This window comes from Ovis aries, chromosome X, assembly GCF_016772045.2.
Source record: "Ovis aries strain OAR_USU_Benz2616 breed Rambouillet chromosome X, ARS-UI_Ramb_v3.0, whole genome shotgun sequence".
In the NCBI taxonomy this organism is placed as follows: Eukaryota; Metazoa; Chordata; class Mammalia; order Artiodactyla; family Bovidae; genus Ovis; species Ovis aries.
In genome coordinates, this window is record NC_056080.1 from 10,133,046 (window position 1) to 10,138,108 (window position 5,063).

At 37.8% G+C, this 5,063-nt stretch overlaps 1 non-coding gene across 1 annotated transcript; it reads left to right on the top strand.

The window, feature by feature from the left end:
* Positions 1-4,015: 4,015 nt before the first annotated feature.
* LOC114111860 (U6 spliceosomal RNA) lies at positions 4,016-4,122 on the top strand. The gene has a single exon (XR_003587593.1). It is a non-coding gene; the product is annotated as a U6 spliceosomal RNA (small nuclear RNA).
* Positions 4,123-5,063: the final 941 nt, after the last annotated feature.

A 5,063-nucleotide genomic window follows, 5' to 3' on the forward strand; every position in this document is an offset into this window, starting at 1 on the left:
CACAGATAGGGATTTAAATTTAGACACTAATTGCAGTTGAACAGACTATCAGAGTCAAGCTTACAGATAGTGACTGCTTCTAAAAAGTTCATCCTTCTTACATCCTCTTCAATCTGAAATACTTCTGTGCTTTGAACAGTAGGAAAAATGATTTCCTTTACATTTTAGTCATTTACCCTTTATTTACCTGAGAACATTTTCAAATTTGCTCCTCTAAACAGAAAAGGAGGCAACCACACCTTTGACACCAATAAGGCGTGCATCTCAACTGAGATACATTATATTAATACGAACTTAGAGTTGATTTGGGGTTTGCTTGCCCACATTACAAAGAGTGACAGTTGAAATCATATTGAAGTTTTCTTACAAGTGTACTCACATCCAGATCACAGGGAACCATTTTATTTTTATATCTAGACTACTATCCAATGATTTAGAAGATAGATCTGCTCTAATTTTATTCAGTGTGTTCTTTTTGAGTGCTATAATGGGCTTTTGTTTGCATGCAGGCACCTAATTAAGAGAGGGGGAAAAATCCGTTGTTAAAATCAGCTGGGAATAATCAGAATGATCATTCTGAGGCTTATAAATAGTACATGAGCAATATGGGTGCATCCGTAATGTATAACTGTTTTCCAGTTCCACTTAAAACTTTTTGTTCTAAAAGTCTCCAAGCCCAGGAGAAGGTTGGTGCTTTAAATTCTTACTCATAAGAAGAGCTCCCAAGATTTTTATTTGCAGATATTTGGTTTATTTATATACTCTCAAGGATTATTACAAAAACCAACATGTTATTGCTCTTGCCACGTGTTTAGTCTCTTAGGACAGGGATCTAGTGTGGCTTACTCAGAGTCCCAAGGAGATGCCTGCATTTGGTGGGATATTTCACCACCACCTGTGTTTTGTACTTTAATATTTTGATTGTCCTCTGTTGAGTTTCACTGCCTTTAGAGAATTTGGAACAACGTGATAGAATTACATAAATCTTCAAAAAGAATTAAGTGAGATCAGAGCTCTCATTCAAAAATTTTAGCTGGAATTCCTGAAAAGAGATGCAGAGAAAATAAATTCATGGTGAAGAGATTTACTTAAAGAGGGAGAAAGATTCTAGCCTCACTTGAGCTCTCTCTCTTTTTCCTTACCCTGCCCCCACTTGAATTCTGTTTATTACTCACTGTTTGTCCCCACCCTCTAGCATGCTGCCTCCTTTTGCCCTGGGGAGGCCCTTCAGCATTATTGCCTCTCAGGGTAGAGGGTGAGGAAAAGAACTTTAAGCCCCCCCCTCCCCCGGGGGTTCAAATGTATAACCAACAGGTACCAGGTTCCAAAATAGTCCTTGTTTTTTGCAAATGTTACAATTCATCCATTTAAAAGATAGGGTTTTATTCCAACAAGACTTTAATTTTTTTAGTTTACCAAGAATGCTTTAATCAAGAAGAATTAAGTGATTTCTTTGTCTTCTCTTTCCAAAAAAAAATTGGATTTTTCAAGTAATAGATAAATGGGGTACCTCCAATAGCTGTATCCCTATCCTCAGCAGCATGGTGATTAAGCAAATGGAGAAGACGTGGGTACCATCTTTTTCCCATAGGTTGTAACCAAATCAGGGGCTGTGTCTGGGAGTTCTAATTACGTGTCTAGACTGAGATTTCTCAGCTTTAGTACTACTGACTTTCAGGGCTGGATAATTGGGGTAAGAGCTGTCCCATGCATTATAGGATGTTTAGCAGCATCCCTGGTCTCCACCTACTATATGTCAGCTATATTCCCTCTACTGCCACCTCTAAATATCTTCAAACATTGACAGATCCCTCACCCTGGGGGAGGGAGACAAAATTGCTCCCAGTTGAGTCCTGCTGAACTCAGGAAACCATCAGAAATGGGGACACCCTAAAAAACTTAAGCAAAAATAGCATTCACTTAAAAATCAACATATTCTATAGACCAGTATGTCTAACTTGAGCCAGAAACATGTATTGTACAAGTCAGGGATCTAATATTAGCATTTTTGCAAAAACAAAGCTCTGCCTCTTCATATGTTCTTAAAAGTTATTTTTTCATTCCATCTGTTTTTGTGATGCAGTAATTTCAAAAGCCACAGTGAGTCTGAAAGAATATAGTTGTTTTCCCTTTAATACCTTTCCAAATAGGTATTTGTAAACAAGTCTGAAGGCAAGGAATGTGATAATGTATTGAGTCCTTGTTTGAGAATATTTTCATGTGTAAATTTTTCTCCAATGAGATAAGAACAAAAGCTCTTGACTGAAGTCCAGTTCTGCTAATTATTTTGTGATGAGCAGGTTTCCTGTGTTGTTTTTTGTTTTCTAAAGAGTAATATATATACTAACAGCAACAGCACAGGGATAAAAACCACAATCTGAGGCATTGAATTTTAAGATGACTGGTATTTGCAAGTAAAGCCTGTCTTCACATAGACCAGTGCTTCTCGGCTGGATGGTTTCGTCCCCCAGGAGACATTTGACAATATCTGGGGATTTTTGATTTTCAAAACTGAGTGAAGGGATGCTATTGGCCACAGATGCTGCGAAACATCCTACAGTGCACAGCAGTCTTCTGTGACAAAGAGTTCTTCATCCCCAAATATCAGTGGTGCCAGGGTTGGAAGAGCCTGGGATATACATACGGGAAAGGAGAGTTTCATCACATAAGGGGGCTTGAGGGTCAGAGGAAGGTTATTTTTCACCTCAGTTCCTCCCCTACTATTTGTGGAGCTCATTCCTTTGACTCTAGCATTGACTTTTTATTCTCTTTTAAAGGTTGATAGTCTTCGGAGATGTAAGGTGTTGAGTTACTAAATACAGTGAGAACCCACAGATGGTTTGCGCTTATGATGAGAAGATAGCAGGATAGAGCAAGTTTAACAATACTGTTTGAATTGCACGTTTGAGAGTGGGAGAGGTCTTTCAGATGAGGGAGAAGCTGCCAGGAGAAGCTGCCAAAAGGGGCTGTGGAGTCTGTAAGGTTCGACTCTGTTGCTTTGTTTCCTTGTCTTCAAGAGCATTCTTAAATTCACAGAGACACAAATGGCAAACTGTGTTCTGTGTGTGTGTGTTTAGATTAAATCTAAAAGATAACTCCTATAAAATGAGATTTCTGTGCTTGCTACTTCTCCAGAGAATGGGTGATAATGGGCAATATTCATCCCAATAACTCAGGCAACCTAAAGTTTACATTTAGGTCATAGACTTCTAAAAGATATCAATTCTGTAGGAAGCTCTATGCTTAGTCCTTCATTCCAGTTTTCTGTCTGTGTTCTTTCTTTTCATTCTTGCATGTTTAATGCCATATGTCTGCTCTGAAGTCAGCCCAGAATAATTTGAAATACTGGTATCACTTTAAAAAAATCCTTTTTTCCCAGTCCCTTTTCCACTTAACACTCCAAAATACTTGAAACAGCTCTCCCTTTTCTCTCAGAACAGATTGAACATGTGGTCTTTGGACCTTTTCTTCCCCCCAAGATTATGTATTTTTCCTTTGTTCTGAAATGTTTCTCACTGCTAAATAATAGTTCTTTACAAAGAAGGTTGGGTTTAATTAAGAGTTTAGAAGAGTCTTTCTAAAGTAACTGAAGATCAAAGATGATCATCAAGAATGTCACACTATAGTGTGGTACTCTGAAGCACCACTTCTGCTCAAATTTGGATTTTCTGACATCTGTTTCTTTGCAGTGGCATACTGTAACACATTTTTTTAAGTCACAGATCAGACTGGAAGAGGTCCCAGAGAAATTTAATTTTGTCATCCCAAACTTTCCCACTCTTGCCTGGGTCCTGCTATCTTTATTTTCTTAGGTTTCCCATTTTAGTTGCCAGGGAGCTGTAAATAGAGTTGTCTTAAACATCTCAGGTTTTTTTCCCCACCAAATAGTCTACTTTTTTTGGAAAATGCTCCTTCAAATTGAAAGATTGAGAATTGAAGACAATGAATTCTTGTATGCTCTTTCACCAGTTAGATCTTTAAACATGCAGTTATTTGAAGTATTAAGAGAAACTTAGTCCTCTCTTTGGAGGCACATATACTAAAATTGGAACGATACAGAGAAGATTAGCATGGCCCCTGCCCAAGGATGACACACAAATTTGTGAAGTGTTCCATATTTTTTATATAACTCTTAGAGTAAAACATAGGCAGAACTCTCAGTGACATAAATCAAAGCAAGCTCCTCTATGACCCACCTCCTAGAGTAATGGAAATAAAAACAAAAGTAAACAAGTGGGACCTGATTAAACATAAAAGATTTTGCACAGCAAAGGAAACTATAAGCAAGGTGAAAAGACAACCCCCAGAATGGGAGAAAATAATACCAAAGGAAACAACTGACAAAGGATTAATTTCCAAAATATACAGGCAGCTTATTCAATTCAATACCAGAAAAACAAACAACCCAATCAGAAACTGGGAAAAAAGACCTAAACAGACGTTTTTCTCCAAAGAAGACACACAGATGGCTAACAAACACGTGAGAAGATGTTCAACATTGCTAATTATTAGAGAAATACAAATCAGAACTACAATGAGATATCACCTCACACCAGTCAGAATAGCCCTCATCAAAAATCTGCAAACCGTAAATGCTGGAGAGGGTGTGGACAAAAGGGAACACTCTTGTACTGTTGGTGGGAATGTAAATTGATATAGCCACTATGGAAGACGTATGGAGATTCCTTTAAAATCCAGAAATAAAACCACTATATAACCCAGCAATCCCACTCCTAGGCATATACCCTGAGGAAACCAAAATTGAAAGGGACACATTGTTCACTGCAGCACTATTTACAATAGCTAGAACATGGAGGCAACCTAGATGTCCATCGACAGATGAATGGATAAAGCAGTTGTGGTACATACACAATTGACTAATACTCAGCCATAAAAAGGAGCACATTTGAGTAAGTTCTAATGAGGTGGATGAACCTAGAACCTATTATACAGAGTGAAGTGAGTCAGAAAGAGAAAGATAAATACTGTATTCTAATGCATATATACAGAATCTAGAAAAATGGTACTGAAGAATTTATTTACAGGGCAACAATGGAGAAACA